The sequence below is a fragment of the Euprymna scolopes genome, chromosome 30 (genome assembly GCF_053919585.1).
Source record: "Euprymna scolopes isolate OS-2025 chromosome 30, ASM5391958v1, whole genome shotgun sequence".
Taxonomy (NCBI): Eukaryota; Metazoa; Mollusca; class Cephalopoda; order Sepiida; family Sepiolidae; genus Euprymna; species Euprymna scolopes.
In genome coordinates this window covers 55248501-55269198 of record NC_136511.1, presented here as the reverse complement: position 1 = coordinate 55269198, position 20698 = coordinate 55248501, and the positions used below count along the sequence as shown (strand labels likewise).

Below are 20698 nucleotides of genomic sequence, written 5' to 3'. Positions count from 1 at the left end.
AAGAAAATAATCTAATGGGGCTAAATGGACCGAACAACGTCGCCAGTAGACAGGTTCATTTCCTGAAATAACTCGTTCATCAAATGTTCCTATTTACTTTTCTCCCCACGGGACAGAGTTAAACACCAGGGATATTTTCTAACATGGCGAAAGCAACAAAAGTAAAAATTGTCTCAGTTGTGAAGGATTTCTCTTCCACTGAAGAGAGAACAAGAAATTGAACTGCAGCATCTGAGGAAGAGATATTACACTTCAAAATTCACTGACATCCCATCATCATCCTCCGTCATCAAATGTGAAGTCTTGCGATTGTTTAGTCACATTAAGCATTCCGGTTTAAAGCTATGAAAAATATGCATTGTAGACATACAAAGAAGTTGGACGAAAGACAAAAGAAAAAATGAATAGACAACGTTTGTGATTGGATGAATATGAACCAAGTAAACAGCTTGGCCCAAGATTGTAAAGCTTGGATGATACCTGGCCATGTTAGAGCATATTCTGCACTAGCTGAGAAAACTTTTGATTATAAAACCAAAAAAGGTTGTATGATAGATGAGAAAAAAAATCAAATCAAATGTGTCTGATAACAAATGAGTCTTGAAATGTATGAAAATCAACTCCACATGTTTTTCGTGCATGCAAGTGTATATTTATTTTTGTCAATTAGTTTTATCTGTACTTTTAATGACACGAACGCTCATTGGAAATATGCTGTATTTATTAAATAAATGACAAAATTGGTTTATAAAACCAAAAGTTGATATGATAGACGAGAAAGAAAATCAAATCAAATATGTCTGATAACAAATGAGTCTTGAAATGTATGTATAAAAATCAGCTCTGCATGTTTTCGTGCATGCAAGTGTATATTTATTTTCATCAATTAGTTTTATCTGTACTTTTAACGACACCAATGCTGTATTTATCAAATAAACGACAAAATTAGGGTTATCAAAACAATACCATTTATTCGATACTTGGAGCTTGTGATTATGTACAAGAGAGAAATGGGGGTGGTAGCTTGATGGTGATGACAAAAATGCGTACACACGCGTTCGTCGGTGAGCAGACTCTTTTTCAACTTTAACTCAAAAGGATTTGTTTATTTATCATGAACTTATTCTATTCTTCCTTTGTTCCATATTAGACATCTTTCTACATCACCAGTCATAATCTGGAACGTAATTATATCAGAGATTGTTCTTTTAATCCGCTTGCTATTTTTGGGAGAACGTGTTATTGCCCGAGTTCCTTTTAATTGAATTTCTAGACCTGACCTTTTTCCAACGTTGACCGACCATTATTTAACAAATGAAAAACTATATGAAATAATTATTTGAAAAAATAAACACTTACACCTATTTCTAAAAGTAGTAGATTGATAAAAGAAGGTAAAAGGTCTGACGAATAAATATACGTTATCAAAGTATATAAATGTTACTTAATATAAAAAAATATATTACGTGAGGCGGTACTGTTGCATCTTGCACACCAAATTTATGTACATATATGCTCTGACTCAATCAGCACTGACTAATTAAAAATTAACTGATCCGCCAATTAAAAAGCAATAACAAATGTAGCTATCAATTAAAAAGCAAGGCAGACGACTTTTAATAAATTAGAAGAAAGAATAAAAATTTATTTTTTAATATTAATCAGTCTTAAGAATGGAGCACACGACAATGAATTTATTGAGCTTAGATAAATCATTACAGCCAGCAAAAAAAACAAAAAAACTTTGACATTCAAATTTTTTCTTTCAAGTTCTCTTGAAAAAAAAATGGTTCTATTTATTTCTCTCACGGACTTTAAAAATATCATTGTTGAATAAAAAGTGCTCAATACTGCTGTAGAGCAAAATGTGTTTTTATTACCGTTTTTAATCTGCTTGGTTACACATGTTTCGATGACCGAATCATATTAACGATCCAATAATTTCATCAAACTTCACAGAAATAAATATTTATTATAGTGAGAAAAAGAGAAATTGGGAGATGTACAAACTCGAAAAAAAACAAAAAAACGGCAACAGTCAATTGTAAAGTCATTAAGAAGTTACAAGGGGCGGCGGGGAGAGGGTAAATATCAAACCAGAAACAGACAGGGATAGAGAGACAGAAGAGTGAAAAAAAATGTGAGATAGATAATTTATATAGAAATAGAAGAAAGAAAGAAAAAAAAGAAAAGGGAAAGCAGCTAATTAGGATAGCGGCATTTAATTATGATTAGGCAGTTATGGTATATATATATATATATATATATATATATATCATAACTGCCTAATCATAATTAAATGTAAAAGTCTGAGGAAGCTACAGACGGCCAAAAAAACGGCCGGGTAGCTGAAACAATAATGTAACTTAACAGAAAGATATGGTAATAAAAAATAAAACGTGTGTGTATATATATATATATATATATATATATATATATATATATATATATATATATATATATATATATATATATATATATATATATATATATATATATATATATATATATATATATATATATATATATATATATATATATATATATATATATATATATATATATATATATATATATATATATATATATATAGGGAGAGGGGAAACTGGGTGACCGTTGAAATCATGTCCCAGAGAGATTGACACATTAGTTAGCATACGGTTTGGGGAGGGTAGTATTTGCAATGACAAAGATATGTCCTAGCAGAAGTTTACACAATGAAAACATATTTGAAAAAGATTAAAAACTTGAAACAAAACTTTTACTAAAAATAATTAAAGAAATAAATGGATGTGAATCCTTAGGTTTTATAGACTAGCCAACCGTCTTGAGCAGCCTTCAACAAACAATTAACCTTTACCAAATGCAAAACTTTCAACAAATGGATAACCTTCAATGAACAGTCTTCACCGAAGTGTGCAATTCCCAGTACGACTGATTCGGCTCTTCAATATTCGTCTGATATCAACCACAAGGGAACGACTGATTGGTTCAACAATTGATATTTGTACAAATAACTGAGACGGCCTAACATACATGAACTACTTTGCTCAGAGAACATGCATGCAACTTTATGGTGGTCTTGTGTCTCTTATTGTGTGCTATCCATGGTGAAACAGCCTTTTTTTTCTCTTAGTTGCGAATCATCACTTATTAAGGGCCAAAGGGTACTCGAGGATAACGGTTAATGAATGTAAGGTAGTAGTATAGTAATCATTAATGGTGTAAATTGGGTAGAATTTGATTGTTTATGGGGACGGCTCAACAAGAATTTGTTTACATTGGATTTGAAGGTTGCATTCAATCGGGAAGCAGGCCAACAGAACAGTGTTCCACAGACGGGCAGTTCTGAGAAAGAAGCTTTGTTCATGGAATCTGTGTTTAGATTTAGGCACAGTTAGAGAGTGTGTGAAATCGTATATACTGGTTGTAGATAGTCGAGTGTTTTTTTTTGTGAAAGTTTGGAAAGGGAGACCATAGATTAGAGTTCAGTTGATCACTTGCCATGAAAATAACGATAGAGCAGAAACACTTGCAACATTTCTTTTGTGAGAAAGACATTGTAGGGAAGAGAAAAGGGAATCATCTACTATGTTTTGAACTCTATCAAGGCAGGATAGGATATGCTGAGCAGTTCCTAACTAGATGTGGCAACAGTACTCCATTTTAAGGCATACCTGGTTCTCATACAGATGGAGGATTGCATCGGCAATGTGATACCTACTGGAGTGGTAGAGTGATGCAACCATTTTTCTCGTGATCGGCTTTAAGTACTTTTATGTGGTAAACTGAACATTCCCATTTCATGAATAAACGGATTTACCAAGAAACAATAAATATAGTTACATCTGGCAGCGATTTGTGGCAGTTATGACCCCAGAATCATAACGTATACTTCGATAACATAATTTTGTTGATACACTTTTTGTTAATTATACCACTGTTTGATATCCCAATGAAACTTCCTCCTTTGGGCGAAGAGTGAATGCTGCTTCGATATGGTACACTCGTTCTTATGTATGTATGTATGTATGTATGTATGTGTGTGTGTGTGTGTGTGTGTGTGTGTGCGCGCTCTTTATGCTGTGTATTTTTGCATGTTGTGTTTTATGATTTGTTCACTGCCGGAGTGAATTTAGTTATAAAGTTCTTCTCTTATGTAAGCATGTAGAAATAATCAGTCTGATAAATAATTCAGTCTGATAAATTTATTCAAAGCAAAAAAAAAAAAAAAAAACAACAAAAAAAACTTGTTGAACAATTGCATGCTTTAATAAACTCCAATAATATGACCCCCAAATATACAAATGACTCAGAAAAAAGAATCAGCATACACACAGACTAAACTATATATACATACGAGTCTCCATTTATCATTACTATGTGTTAAATTGTTTCATATATGTATTTAAATTACCCGTCCGAGGGGAGGTAACCTTATTTTAAACATGTGTTGTACATTACCTGTCCTCGCGAAGGTAAAATTATTTCATATGCATGCTGTGAATTACCTATCCTAGGGAAGGTACAATTATTTCATACATGCGCAATACCCGTCCTAGAGTAGGTAAAATATTCTTTTGCTCAAAATAGCAAATGATACATAGACATTGAAAATTCCTCTATCTGAAGAATAACAAATATGTTCAAAACCAACTTCAATTTTCTCATTGTTTATATGGTCCCGAGCAACGCCGGGTAGCCCTGCTAGTATATATTTAGTCTCCATTTATCAAGGCGCAAAGGTCACTTGAGGATGAAGTTTAATGAATTTGTCAGGTGGAGTGTGAGATACTGGCAACGGCACCCGTTCATCTCGGGAGACGATGGCAAAGTTCTGATGAAGTGGAGCTACATATCCTGGGCAGGGGATGTGGCAGGATAGCTCTTGCTTATGCAGCAGTCCACCCCCTCTCCCTAAAGCTAGAGGATCCAAGAGAAAGACAGTCTATACAGCTGTGTCACAGCAGTCAGGCCACCTTAGGGATTCCATCTTTGAATTTTCTGTCGGGGTTTAATCCTTTTCCCTGATGGAGTAATCATGCAAGGCATCAGAGGCTTTTAATTAGAGTTGACTTCTACTAGGTGGGATGCCATCCAAAGTTAATGAGCTCGACCTCCCCGAAGTGACTGGTTTTAAGGCACCAGTAAACCACTTTTGCCCCTTCTCCCAGTTAGTAGAAACCTGTTTTGCTGGGCTTAGCTGCTAAGTCGCACAAGAAGACCAGTTGTCAGAGATTATTTGGGATACACACCATGATGGCATTTTTTTAGTGAAAGAGAGCATATCCCGCTGCCATCCTAAAGAAAACTTGATTTTTTTTAAGACGAAAAATCAACAAAAACTTGTTTACATTGGATTTGAAAGCAACCATGTTGTAGTCAGCCGGAAAGCAGTCCTGTGATATTGTGTCCAACAGACTTATTCCTAGCAAAGAAACTTTGTTCGTGGAAGTTCAGTTTAGTTTTAGGCACACAGATGGACAAAGGGAAATCATTGACAGTGGTTGTAGCTAGACAAGTTTTTGCTGTGAATGTTTTATGGGGTGAAACCATAGATTTGAGCTCAGTCGAGCACCTACCACGAAAATAATGATAGAGCAGGGAAAAACTACTGACATCTCTTCGGTGAGAAAGTGACTCTAGGGAAGTTAAGAGGGCGTCTCTTCCCTAGATTTCGAAGTCAGTTTTGTACACTGTCAATATAGGAAAGGATGCTCTGAGTTACATCATTCCAGATGTGGTGACAGTACTCCATCCTAAGACGTATTTGACATGGCTGATTACAACAGGTTGAGGATTGAATCAGAGATATGATTTTTTCATTAGCTTGTTCCATCAACCATGACAGGGTAGAAGTCCTAAGTCATTTGCAGTTGTATTTCGAGTGAAGAATGTAACTTTACAACTGAATTTTATTAAGTACTTTATCCACTATGCCAGGGGTCCTTGCGAAATGAGAGCATGCTACACCCATAGATTAAAGAAAGTGTTCCGATCAAAAGTCTGTCCAGATTCGAGAGTTCAACAGACTGATTCCCAAGCTCAGCAAGATACACCTGAAGAAGGCTAGAGGTTACATTGACCAAAATGTTGTGAAAATAATACTCAAGGTGAGAACAGTAGTTCGAATAATCCAAATAATATAAATAATTAATCCTCATCTCAAAAATTCAGAAATGTATATTTCTATGTGTTAAAATGTATGAGGTGCCTTCAATAAGTTTCCAGACTTTTTTTCGTATGGCTACTTTTATTGATAGTACACACATGACACTCTAGTTCCCTTTGAAGTAATCTCCTTCAGCTGCAATGCACTTGTTGTACAGTTCCAACAACTTCTGGAAAGCTCCCATGGAAGTCCTCTTCTGTGATCGTGTTAATAACCTTCGTCAAAGCCTCTTTCAACTCCTCAATTGTCTCATAACGACAGACTCTAAGGTTTTTCTTGAGCTTAGAAAATAACCAAAAGTCACAGGGAGCAAGGTCTGGACTATAGGGAGGGTGAGGAACTGTCTTGATGCTCATCTTGGTCAAATAGTCTGTGACAAGGATTGAGTTGTGGACTGGTGCATTCGCACAAATCTTCCACATCTTCAGTTCTTTGGGGATAATTATGTGTACAGTTCCCAGACTGACATCAAACTGTGCATATCTTGTTTCTATAGACACACGATGGTTCTTATCCATGAAATTCTTTATTGGACCAATCAACTCTGGTGTTCTGACTTCTTTACTCCTCCCACACCTCTCATCATCCCTCACAGAGTCCCTGCCTTCCATGAATCTCTTATGCCACTCAAAAACTGATGCTCGATTCATGCGAGATGGTCCAAAAGCAGTCTAAAGCATTCCATATATTTTGATGGATTTTTTTGTAAGTTTAAAACAGAACTTTATTGCATATCGTTCTCCTAAAGGTTTTTACTAGGATGTATTCCAGTTCCTGCTGTAGCTGTTCATTTGAACCTGAAATAAAAATAAAATTGGTCCGTCATATCATAAGATGTATAGCAATAACATACTGAATTTAGAGTCTATAATAATTTTCAATGCCTGTACAAAAAAAAGTCTGGAAACTTATTGGAGACTCTTTGTAGAATCACATAATATTATTTATCAGCCAAATCAAATAGCTTCTGTCAATTAAATCTAACAGCTGCTACTTGAACTAAATCACCTGAGCAAATATGTTCCAAATAACCCAATTTTGAACAACTGTTTCCATCACTGTTAAACTTTGTGCGGAGTACATACCTCCTCATGCTTCCCTTGCATGCTTCGCTTGATTGAACTGGGTGTTTGAAAATAAGCTGATATCGTTTAATTGCATCCTCGACTTTTTTTCATTTTCCTTCAGTCAAAGCTCTCGGTAAACAAGAAGTACATACCTTGGGCTAACATTTGAACTCTACATGAGATATATATGATATATATACAGTGATGATCATATTTATTGGCACGGTAAAATAAAAGTTAAATTTTGTCTAATAAATTCTAAAAAAGGGATTAAATTAAAGAAAATAACAAAGTATATTATGTATTTTTAACTGGCCTTTCCGATGCAGCAATCTGAACTCTACATGAGATATATATAGATATTCAAATGTTCCATAAAAGTTCTTCATCTCTTAAACACTGAGTAAAGAAATTGAGAACAGTATTTCCTCTCCTCAATATGACCAGTTGTCTCAAATGGTTTTGACAGGATCTGCAGTTTGTCTACATTTCTGTTCTTACAGCCCACTCCTAGCTGTCTATCCACCCCTGTCTAGACGTCTGTCCGCTCTGGTGGTCAATCCTCAACTCTCTGAATCTCTCCAAAACTAACTACATCAAGTGTTCTCTTACGTCACCTAGTTACGTGTCTCACATCAATCTAATCCACAACTAGTTATTTGTTTATTCAAAACCCCAAAATAATGTTTACATATATTTTCTATTTTGACATTCCTTTTGCGATTTACACGTCAATCATTTCTCCCGCAATTTAATTGTTTATTCTTCTAATCATAACTGATCCAGCGACCATCCGTCGCTCAAATCAATTAACAAGAATACAATAACAATAATAATAACATTTTGACCCTTGACCCCACTTGCCACAGTTAACAGATACTATGCTATGATCACAGCCTAAAGAGTCATAACATTACAGTTGCCCGGGTGTGGAAAGATGTGTGTGTGTGTGTGTAGGGGGAGTTAAAATAACAGTAGAAAGTCCGGGTGGAGAAAGGTGTTAAAAAAAAAAGTGGTAGTAGCAGGGGGGAAGCAAAACAACAATAGGGTGGAGAAAGAAGTAAAAAACCAAAAAAGATAATGGTATTAGAGAGGTGGGGGTGGAGGGTACACGGTGTTGCCCGGGTGTGTGTAGGTGGTGTAGTAAGGAACCCCAGGTGGAGAGAGGTGTTAGAAAAAAAAATAGTAGTAGGTAGGCAAACTTGAACCCATGACGTGAAGACGGAAAAGAAAGTGAAAGAAAATCTGACATCTTACCGATGCTCCATGATACGACCGGAAGTTCAGAACGTTGAAATTAAGCAAAGTCAATCCAACCGATACGATAACTTGCAAAAATGGCGACTCAAAACACCGACCCCTCCCTGCAGAAAACTGCCCAGTTTAGGATGAAGGAATTACTGTTTTTGTTCAATTGTTCAGTATTTGTCGTCAAATGGGTCGAGTTTTCAAGGTGTTGAAGATTCAATTCTCAGTCCAGTCGATATTAATAATTACTTCAGACTCTATTGTATTTTTATACATCATTACTAAAGAGTCGCTATTTAGCAAGGGCCAAAGGCCACTCGAGGATAAAGGTAATTATTGTGAGGCGGTGGTGAGTCAACGCTGATGATTGGTAAGGATGGTGGAAGATCGGCAGGATTTGATTATTTAAGAGGATGATTCAACAAAACTTTGTTTACATTGGACTTTAATACGACTATAGTGTAGTCAGTTAGGAAGCAGCCCCATGGTATTGTGTTCCATGCACAGGTAGTTCCAGGAAAGAAACTTTGTTCATGGAAGTTTTGTGTAGTTTTAAGCACAGAGACAGTGAGAGAGAGAGAGAGAGAGAGAGAGAGAGAAAGAAATTATGGAAAATGGTTGTAATTAGACGAGTTATTGTTGTGAATATTTTACATGGAGAGGTGTCGACCTGAGACTGAAGCTCATTCGTATGTTATCATTATTTTAAGCTCCGCGGCAGTAGGTGGAGGAGGTAATTAGTTTCTTTGAAAGGTTTTTTTTTTTACTTAAATTTTTATTTTTTTTATCTCATACTAAACAATGTGCCTGTTAAACTAGTTTTTTCCTTATTCAATTATCAAAAATAACGTTGAATGTATCAATATTTCACGAAGTTCTTTTCATTCAGAGATACCAATTAGTAAAAAAAAATGTGTGGCTTTTGTGTTCAGCACATTCACTAAGTGGCGAGGGGAGAGCGCGTCTAGAAACAAATTGTATATTTTTGGACCAAATTTGCTGATTAGTTTCATTCAATAATATCTGGTCAATATTTATCTGGAGCAATTCAAGGGAGACAACTGTTTCTCTCCAAGATAAAAATAAAATTTTCATTTAAGGTATTGACCCAAGGCTGCGGCGTATCTTTCCGCAGTTTACGGTTAGCAGCCGGAAAAGTCATTTGAAAAAAAGGTTAATGAGAACACTGCCAGACAATAAATTCAAAACTTTAGAATAAGAAGATAAGATTTACCGTTGGTTTTATTATATGAAAGAAATATTTTTTTATTGTTTTTATTTTTTTCAACAAATGTTTCAAAGTATTTTTTTCAGACGAAAATATAGAAACAACTATGAACGAAAATCAAATGTTTTTGTTCTTTTTTCATTAAAAGTTTTTGTTTGTTGGTTTTGTAAAAAAAAAAAGTTTTATATATAAATTTTTTTTTTTTAATGAAGAAAATAGATGTTTTTGTTCATGGAAACAACTATGATCGAAAACAATTTTTTTTTTTTTTTAAATAGTATTGGATAAGTAATTTTTTGGTACTTGTACAGTTTAATCAAGACATTAAAAAAAATGAAAAAAAGGATATATTGTACGTACCCGTTATGGAATGAAGTTCTCCGAAAAAATTTCACTTTTTTTTTTTTACAGCGAGGAAGCAATTTGTTATAATACCGAAGTAAAAGGTAACTATGTTTCGATTTTTAGAAAGAGAAGCTATTATTTAACATGGTGTCGGCGCTTTAGAATGAGTTATCTCCCCGTTGCATGTTCTAAAAATCCAAACATAGCTACCTTCAGCACGCTATCATAAAAATGTGTTTTTACGTTGAAATAAAAAAACAAAAAAAAAGTACTTGATCAAATTAAGTGATTTTTTCAGAGAACTTCATTCCATAACGATTACGTACAATATAATTTTTTTTTTCAATATTTTCATTTTTTAATGTCTTGATTAAACTCTATAAGTACCGATTTTTTCCCCCAAATAATGACAACTGATTGCTCATTGACTAATCAGGTCAGCTTTTTCTGACAGCTTACCATAAACTGTCAGAAGATGCTGACACAGACAGGTTCAATCCAACTTGTAATATGCTCTCTCAGCCCTGTCCTAGTCTTTCACTCGTTTTTTTTTTTTTTTTTTTTTTTCTTACACTGTTTTTCTCTTTGTTCATTCTCCTGCTAGTGTTCACTTCTCAACACTCACTCGGATGTTTGTCTTAGAATAACAGATTTAAATCTTTATTTTATTTATGTTGTACTAGCCTCAGTGCCCAGCGTTGCCCGGGTATCTGGAGGTGTGTGTCGATCAAAAAAAAACAAAAAAAGTTGTAGTAGGTGTTACAGAATGGATTGAGAGAGAGAGAGAGAGAGAGAGAGGTGAGTAAACGTGGAGTGTAGACACGTTTACCAGAACCGAGGGTCAGCTGACCAGATTACGTATGAGTGACGTGGTCAGGTTGGCTAGATCTGAGAAACTGGATTTGGACTTTGAAGAAGACGGACGGCTTAATAGCTGTTCCCTCCCCTTCACTGGGGGTGGGGGACGCTGACGTGTTCAAAGCAAGCAAGATTCACTTTCATATTCTGTGTCGACATCTGGAAGGAAAATAAAAAACTATAAAACCAATTCATCATCTTGGAGTGATAAATCTTCGTCTAACAGGTACCAGTCTCCCTCCAAGAGAAGATGAATTCCAGATGGATCAACATCGACGACACATGAAGTAAGGTATGTTGAAGAAAATGCATGTAACACACACACAAAAGCATATGAACAATTAGAGATGAACACACAACCGCATATGAAACTAGACGATCATACGCACACGGAATTCTTTTATGACATGCATAATCTCCTTTCATTCTAATAATAATCATTCCATGACAACAAATACAATTATGGTCCTCCCCTTTTATGTTATACACCAAACGTCAATTTGGTGCCCCTCTATTATAACCATAGTGATAACTTCAAGGATAATTCTATGTAACAGTAGGTAGGTAGGCTCGAACCTGTGACGCGAAGACAGAAAAGAAAATGGAGGTGTGTGTGTGTAAGAGTGTTGGTTGAGCAAAACAAAAATAAAAAAACGAAAATTGCGAGCGCAAAAAAAAAAAAAAATAGGAGGTAATAGGCAGGCAGGCTCAAATGCATACCGTAAAGGAGGGAGGAAAAAAACGTGACACGTTAGCTGTTGCGCCTGATGCCAAACCGGAAGTGATATAGGTTAAAATTAAGGCTAGACAATCGAAAAGAGGTGATGACTTTCGAAAGTTCAGCGAGAAAAATGCCCAGTTGAGGGTGAAGGAATTGATGATTTTGGCAGATTTTTCGATATTTGTCTTCTGAAGGGTCGAGCTTCAAAATGATACTGATCTCGGGGAAAATCCGTTGCTCCTGTTGAAAGTTTTAGGCAGACATACAAACATACATTTTTGCTTTTATATATATATAGACTAGCTGAGGGTACCCAGTGTTGCCCGGGTGTTTGGAGGTGTGTGTGGTTTTGGGTAAATCAAAACTCCAGGGGGGGGGGTTAAAATAAAAAAAAAGTTTTGGTAGGTGAGTATGAGGATCGAACCCGAACCCTTAAGGCGAAGTTGAAAAAAAAAAGTGTGCGACTTTAACCATTGGCCCACCACAAGATACTAACGGAATTTATTTAATTACTTAGATTTGGCAGGTGCACATTTTAATGACTTAATGAGGTCAACTTTGACTGTGGGATAGTATTTCATTTACTGCGGAAAGCTTTTTTTATTTTTGTTTCCCCAAGATATTGGTGATGGGGGGGACCAGCTCCCCTTGTCCAATTTGAATAGCAATTGTTTGATATAAGGAAAATATTTCCACATTGATCAAATCTGATTGCTTTCGGACATTTCCGCCGATAGACGGAAAATACCGCCAGAATTAGTGTCGCTTTTGTTTTTTAGGAAAAAGACTAATCCACATGCGGCGAGCGACAAATGTTGAATATTTATCTTCCCGAAGTCGAGCAAATTAAATAGACAGGCGAGCTCCGTTGTTTACTCGGAGATATTATGATTTATATGTGATATAAAAAGTTTTAAGAAGTTGTGAACTGACCGACCACTTCTCAGAAAAAAGCCTTTCTGGGACCTACACAAAAAGCGAACATACATACACACATTTTCGCTTTTATATATATAGATGTCTCCATTGTAACTTGTCTGTTTAATCTTATTAGACAGGGCTAGTTTTCAGGAAAGATGAAGAAAGATGATAGGTCGTTTGAGCAATCCATGACTATAAAATATTTCTTTTTATAAATAAACTAGCGGGGCTACCTAGCATTATCCTGGGCAGAAATGTAACATGACTTCTATTCCCTCACCCTGTTTTACCCTCCCCCCCCTCCTCAACTCACCCTGTCTTCTTCTCCCAGCCCATTCCTCTCTATGGATACTACTACACACAACATAAATCAACATAAGGGAAATAACTACATATAAAAATAAATCAGGGCTTTTCTTTAGTTTGTGGCTGGAAAATGCATAATGACATCAAGAGATGTGTGCACATCTTGATCACATTAAATTATATAAATTTGAGTTGATTAAAAAAAAAATACCAAGTTTGTGAGTGCGTTTTGTGTATTTTTCAAGTTTTAGTTAGGCATACAAACAAAAATTTGTCTTTTATAAAATAGAATACCGGCCCCAGGACAGTTAAAATAAATTCTCAAAACAGAACCACCACTTTTTACAAAGATTAAAATCAGGACATAATCATATTAAAGCTTATATATATTGTTGCAATATTTTTGGTGTAGTGATGAGGGTAGATATTTACGTGCTGCCCACCTCACCATGATGTGACACAAGGTTGGAAAAGTGGGATGTCAAGTAAGCTCCCCTAAAGGAGGAACACTCTTGCCTAGCAATAATTGTCTGGGCATCTCTGTCAGCATTCTCCAGTCAGGGCGCCTCAGGCAATAAGCGGTAAACTCATGCCACCGGAAAGCTGAGTGGCAAGACCTTGAAGGGTAGACCTCCTAGGTAATACCCAGGTTAAGGTTAAGGTGGGTTAACCCTAACCCTAATCTTAACCTTAACCCTAACCCTAATCTTAACCTTAACCCTAACCCTAACCCCAACCCTAACTCTGACCCTAACCTTAACCCTAACTGCCCACTATTTTCCGGCCTGTTGAGATCCAAAAACAAGCATGTTGATCTCTAAGTGAGTCTAAAATCTTTTTTTTTCACAGGAGTCACCACTTGTCAAGGCCCGGAGGCCGCTTGAGGACAAGGGTTATCGAGTGTACAGTAGTAAATGGGATAATATTGTAGTAATCGTTAGTAATGGAAATTTGGTAAATTGGATTACTTAAGGGGATGGTTCATCAAAAATTTGTTTATCTTGGACTTGAAGATAACCATATTGTAGTCAGCTGGGAAACAGGCAAACGGAAGACAGTTCCACAAGCGTGCAGTTCTAAGAAAGAAGCTTTGTTCATGGAATCTACGTTTAGGTTTAGGCACAGATAAAGAGTGGGGGAAATTATTGACAGTGTTTTCAGCTAAACAAGTGTTTTTCGTGAAAGTTTGGCGAGAGGAGGTACCATAGATTGGAGCTCAGATGAGCTACATCGTGAAAAAATCTGCATGGGAAAAGAAAAAAATAGGGCGGGGGATGTTTGGTCCTCTCAAGATGAATACAATTTGGGGAGGAGGGAGGCCAGGAGTGAAAGGCTCCCCTTTACATGGATTCTCACTTTATAATGCAAGTCCTATTTTTTTTTTTTTTAGTTTTTAATTTATATAAAAGTAAAAGCATTGACCATAGTCAAGGCCTGCCAAAAGGCTCCTTTTTCATTGACTAATATACAGAGATGTAGGGGATGGTGCCATTCGTTTCCATGGATTACTCCACTTGATCACTAACCATTATGCCAGTAAAAAGAATATTTTGAGATAATGTTTGAATTGATTGGATTTCATGATAATATATTTCTTTGTAAGCAGTTTAATGTAACTTGAATTTTAACATTAAGATATTAATCCATAGTAACCGAAGTTTCGACATCTGCGCAAATGATTACAATTTTATTTATTTACAGTTAAGTATGGGAATATGTTTATATATTTGTATGTATAAGATTCGTTCTTTACACTTTTCAAATCTAAGAAGCAGTGTGTGTGTGTGTGTGTGTGTGTGTGTGTGTATGTGTGTGAATTCGTTCCCTATCGATTCCAAAAAGTCCGGGTCAGTTTTTGAAAAATTTCATACAAATGTACTTTTTATGTGTCTGGGAGTATTCTTAGATAACTTTTGTATCGGAATGCCTCTGATAAGTATCGAAAATCGAATTAAAGAAAGGAACGGTCTGATTTTGAACAAAATTAACACTTTTATACAACCTAACATCTCAACTGCATTTGAGAAGTTTTATCACCACATAAGCCTGAAAGAAAGGCCTGGCTACAAAATCAACAATAGGTTCTTTGATAAGACAGGGGCATGTTCGAGATGAATGTTTCTGTTGCATTTTTAACTTTAATCCAAACCAAAATAATTTTATAAAATCAGAAGTAAGTTCTCTACAGTGCAACGTAAACTAGAATGTATTGTGGACTAAGTTACTATGGGGAGGCATGTGAAACTTCCTCCCGGTAAAACACTGTAATTCCCTGACCAAAGCAATCAATCGATTTGATTGAAAAATGGGTGATTTCACCGATTTCGATGACAAAAGTATTAGAAGTGTGAAACCTTCATTAATTCTCGATCAATCTCGGACAACATCGGGTATCCTTGCTAGTTTTATGTATAATATCTGATGTTCTTTTATAACAGTAACGGTATAAAAGCAATCTCCAGCCTGATGTTGGTCCTGGATATGAACTAAAACTATATGCGATGGTGAGGCTCCACCTTGCGGGCTTTGGAGAGTGTGGAGCCACCCTTTAATTGCCATTGCTCCCAGGCCCACTCTGACCCGGAGTGGTAGTACCTGTTAGGGTCCCAACTATGGGTTGAATAGAATCTGACGTAAAACAAAAAATATACTCCATTAAAAATCATTCCTCAAAATAACTAGATTCGGCATTAAATAACCTGAAAAAGGTTGATATGCCGTAAAACAAAAACAACCAACCAACCAATCAGCCAGCCTGATGAGATGAAATAGCTTACAGTTATCAACGTTTCCGTTGCATATTTCATACATTGTTGCAGCTTTGCAGGCAATCAAAACACACACACAGTGCTATAGTTAACAAAAAGTGTGTTCACAATAGTATGTTACAGAAGTATATGTTATGATTCTGGCGGTTATAACTGCCATCAATCTCTACCCAATAACGTGTTAAATGTAGCTTTATTTATAGTCTCTGGGTAAGTCTATTATTCTTCATGTAGGTATCTCAGCTTATTCCATAACATACAATTTGGAGAAGTAAAGCCTAAATAAAACTTTGGCTCATACTTACGTTGCCAGGCAGAGCTATACAATTGCATGACGGACTTGGGTTTTTTAAGGAAAGAAATGATTTTGTTGTCAAGTCAACCTCAACACACACACACACACACACATCTTTATTAGAATGGCAAAATTTTAAAATGAAGAAGAAACGAACCATATTCGGATGTTATAAAATAAGTCGATTAAAAAAAAATATCACGAATTCTAATAAAACCTAAAGATTGCCTAACGGATACCCATAGTTGTATACTCTATTGGGATCAATCTTGTCAATGCTAGGCTCGGCCCAACACAATTTGGCTAAATGGTTGGTTGTAATTCTTGGACCAGTCTGTTGTTTTTATTCAACATATTGTACTCCTGACTCTTTTCATTTTGCTTCGACAATTAAACAGTTTCCTCTTATTGCTAATTCATGTTATCTGGCCTCTTTCGACATTAATAATATTTTTATAAATGTCATTCTTGACGAGGTTATTAATATTTGTGCCGATTTTCTATATAGAGGCCTCGGCCCTCACCTCTTTTCCTGAGGCGGTGTTTGTTGAACTTATGGAACTTGCTACCAAGTCCGTTTCCTTCAGTTTCACCAACGTTATGTATCGCCAGGTTGACTGTATATCGATGCCCCCCTCCCTTGGACCAACTCTAGCCAATATTTTTGTTGGCTTCTTGGAACAATTGTTCCTATTTACAATGTCTCCCCACGGGACAGAGTTAGACACCAGGGTCGTTTTTTAATGTGGAGAAAAGGAACAAAAATAAAAATTGTCTCAGTCGTGAAGGATTTCTCCTCCACTGACAGAGAACAAGAAATTGAAGTGCAGCATCTGAAGAACAGATGGTGTTTATTTGCTCCCCCACTGAGCAAATTAGGCACAAGGCCGTTTTTGATGTGAGGTAAAAACCAGCTCCCCTAAAAGTAGGCAAAAAGGGGGCACTCTGGTTACCAAAAATAATAATTGTCCCAGTATAGAGGGTTTCCCCTCCATTGACTGGTACAAATTATCTTAAGTGCAGTATCTGCCGGAACAGATGGTATTTATTTGCTCCCCCACCGAGCAAATTAGGCACAAGGCCGATTTTTAATGTGAGGAGTGAAGGGAGGGGGAAGGGGAAAAGGGGACCAGCTCCCGAGAGGTGGGAAATGGGAGCTGGTTAAAGGTCAGACATGTGGGGTTGCCCCCACATCTGGTCTTTGCTAGTCATAGCTAGTCATAGCTTGCAGTATCTGCCGGAACAGATGGTATTTATTTGCTCCCCCACTGAGCAAATTAGGCACAAGGCCGATTTTTAATGTGAGGAGTGAAGGGGAAATGGGGACCAGCTCCCCGGGGAGTAGGGGAGCTGGATAGTGACAATTGGTATGAAGGGTTGCCCCTACATTGACCAAGGTCTTATATGTGAGGTTGCCCACACATATGGTCTTTGCTTGCAGTATCTGCCGGAACAGATGGTATTTATTTGCTCCCCCACTGAGCAAATTAGGCACAAGGCCGTTTTTAATGTGAGGTAAAAACCAGCTCCCCTAAAAGGGGTCACTCTGGTTACCAAAAATAATAATTGTCCCAGTATAGAGGGTTTCCCCTCCATTGACTGGTACAAATTATCTTAAGTACAGTATCTGCCGGAACAGATGGTATTTATTTGCTCCCCCACCGAGCAAATTAGGCACAAGGCCGTTTTTAATGTGAGGTAAAAACCAGCTCCCCTAAAAGGGGTCACTCTGGTTACCAAAAATAATAATTGTCCCAGTATAGAGGGTTTCCCCTCCATTGACTGGTACAAATTATCTTAAGTGTAGCATCTGCCGGAACAGATACTACACTTTGATCTTGGTTGTTCAATAAGTGCCAATGACCGGCCTTTTACATGCGTTACGTTGACGACACTTTTTCTTGCTTCGCTACGCATGACGAAGCTGTGTCTTTCTTTAAATTATTAAATAATTTACACCCTTCCCTCTCATTTACGATGGAGGCAGAAAAAGATAACTCCCTACCTTAGACGTTTTAGTTTCTATATATGAGTCTTCCTTTGTAATGTCTATTTATAGAAAACCTGCTTTTACTGGACTTTACCTTAGTTGGGATTCTTTCGCACCAACAACTAGGAAACTCAACCTTATTAGAAACTTAACCCATAGGGGCACTTTCCATTTGCTCTCCTTCTTATATCGATTCTGAAATCGATAATGTTAAAAGGATTTTCATTGTGAATGGCTATCCATCTCCATTGGTCAACAAAGTTATCAACAAGAAAATAGAATCCTTTTTGAGCAATCTAAATATGGTCCATCTACATTTCCGGTATACCTCAAGTTACCTTGGATTGAACCTGAAGGCCAACGTATCGGGGATAAGATTTCCTCTCTTGTCGATTCTAATTTTGGTCCTTTAACCTTCCAAATTATTTTTTCTACAAAGTGCGCTTTCACCTCTTTTCGCAAAGACGTCTTGCCTATCTCACAGTCAAGCAATATTATTTACAAATTTCAATGTCGGTGTGGTGCCGTCTATATAGGCAAAACTACCCAACGTCTTCAGGTTAGAATCGCCCAGCGTTTTATTTCCAGGGGTTCCCAATTAATAGAATCGGCTATTGGACAACACTTAGTCGATAAAAAGGACTGTGGTTCTACATTCTCTCTGGAGTGTTTTTCTGATTTGCACAAAGGACAGACTAAGTTCCACCTGCCTGTCCTCGAGACGCTTGCTATCAGTTTTAGCCCCCCTACTTTGTGCAAGCAGAGAAACCTTCGGTTACAGTTGGAACTATTTGGGGGGGAGGGGACACATTCTATTTAGTTTGTTTTTGTTTTTTGTTTTTATCCCTTTCGTATTAGTATTTCTAAAAAAGAAAAAGAAACCAGTATTTTCCTTCTTTCATATATATATATATATATATATATATATACTCCTATAATTTTTTTTTTTGTGTGTATTGATATTCATATATTAAAAAACCCTTTTTCCTATTTATTTAAAAAGAAAATACAACTTTGTTATGTATGGGTCGTGGAATTGCATTCATCTGCAAAAGATCTAGCTAATTTCTATATTCTCTTAAACATTCATTTTAATTAATTCTCTATTAATTTTTTATTTTTCGGTTTTCTTATGGGATGATCATCTTTAGTTAACTATTACGTGAAATTATATTCATGCAGATATTCTACATGATTTATATTTGCATAATATGGTTATAGTAAACACAAAACCTCTTTCTATATATATTTATGTATGCGTATATATAATTGTTTAACAAATTTTGCCTAGCAAACTCTTCCGTCAATTTTTGGTCTACAGACATGAAATTATATATATAGGATATTCGAACCCATGCGAAACTTTATATTTGGGAAAATCAGTGCAAAAGTGTGAAAATTTAAAAAAAAAAAGAAAAAAAAAAAAGAAGAATTTTCCAGGTAAAGTTCAAACGACGGCATTATGAATATGCATACATAACGTAATAGCTATTGGTTCATGTTCTAATTTTTTAGCCTTGCAGCAAAAATATCTTCATAGCTCAGGCATTAATGACAAAGGAAAAAGTAAATTGTAAGCTAAAGGTTTTGGTTTCGATTCTCGGTGGTGGTGCACGAATAATTTTTTTTTTAACATTTTAAATCATTGCTATGTATTGGATCCAAAATAATATAATAATAAATACGAAATTTGCATTAATCAAAATGTCATATTTAAATGTATTTTATGACCAGGCAATGCCGGGCTGCCTGCTAGTGTATATATATATATATATATATACTAGCTGTACCCGGCCACGCGTTGCTGTGGCTCAGTTTGTTAAAATGGAACACATGTGAAAGTAGAGAAAAGTTTGATTCTTTTTTTCAAGAGAATGTACAAATTATTTATTTTTTTTTAATCATTAATTATGCAAAAAAATAAATAAAATGTTGATTTAGTGTTTCAATATGCTTATGAATTACGATAAAACTTGCTGAGTATGCACTGTTTTACGATTGTTGTAAAAATGGAACGGAAACTTAAATTTCGCTTCATTTTAATCTTTCTTAATTTTTTAATTGTGCCTCCCAAAACGAATATAATCAAAACAGTAACATTCAACAATTGTACTTTATGTATATAAAACATAAAATATTTATTAAAAAAAAAAAATTTTAAAAAAAAAGTTAATAACGAAAGGGAAATAATTCCATTTTTAATCGAAAAAGTCAGTTTACCTAACTTACTGTATTAATGCTATTTTTTTTAAGCAAGAAATAAAAAGGTAAATATCCAGATACGCAACTACAGAACACCGACCACTCTAATTTGTTTTTGTATAGGTAATTGAGGTCGCTGACAACGAATCTGATAGTAAAACTTGGGGCAAATTTACCGTTTGCATGGTATTTACCCCTGAACCCACGAACTTCTTTCCACCATTTTGCATTTTTCGCATGCACGCTGTAGCATAAATGACGGCTTCACCAAGCAAACTACGTTGGGGGGAGGGGATTTTTTTTTTCCAGGAAAGAATTTTCTAATTTTCAAAAATACATTATAGCTCTTTTGGGGTGGAAAATTTAAAATTAGCTGAAAAAGAAATAAAATAAGAAAAGGAAAGCACACCAACTTGGAGTGGGGGGGGGGTAATTTATCTGTTTTTTTTTTTTTTACCTGGAACATCGAATTTTCAAATTTTCCGTAAGTAACACACCGACATTTACCAATTAGAACACCATTTAACATTTGAATGGGGGGGGGAATGTGATGTTGGGGCGCGCGCGCGCCCAACAT

The 20698-nt window shown here is 36.0% G+C and overlaps 2 protein-coding genes across 9 annotated transcripts in view; one reads left to right on the top strand and one right to left on the bottom strand.

Moving 5' to 3' along the window:
- LOC145254811 (glycosaminoglycan xylosylkinase-like) overlaps nucleotides 1-20698 on the top strand; it is a 795724-nt gene that overhangs the window by 208724 nt on the left and 566302 nt on the right. The window contains exon 1 of one of the 2 annotated variants that reach the window (XM_080113623.1): nucleotides 10140-10161. The exons of the other annotated variant lie outside the window; for it this stretch is intronic. The gene's annotated coding sequence lies outside the window, so the exon portion shown is untranslated. Of the gene's footprint in view, nucleotides 1-10139; nucleotides 10162-20698 lie in introns of those variants that run through there. 2 annotated transcript variants of the gene reach the window in all.
- LOC145254812 (uncharacterized) overlaps nucleotides 1-20698 on the bottom strand; it is a 560817-nt gene that overhangs the window by 101566 nt on the left and 438553 nt on the right. The gene's annotated exons all lie outside the window — the stretch shown is intronic.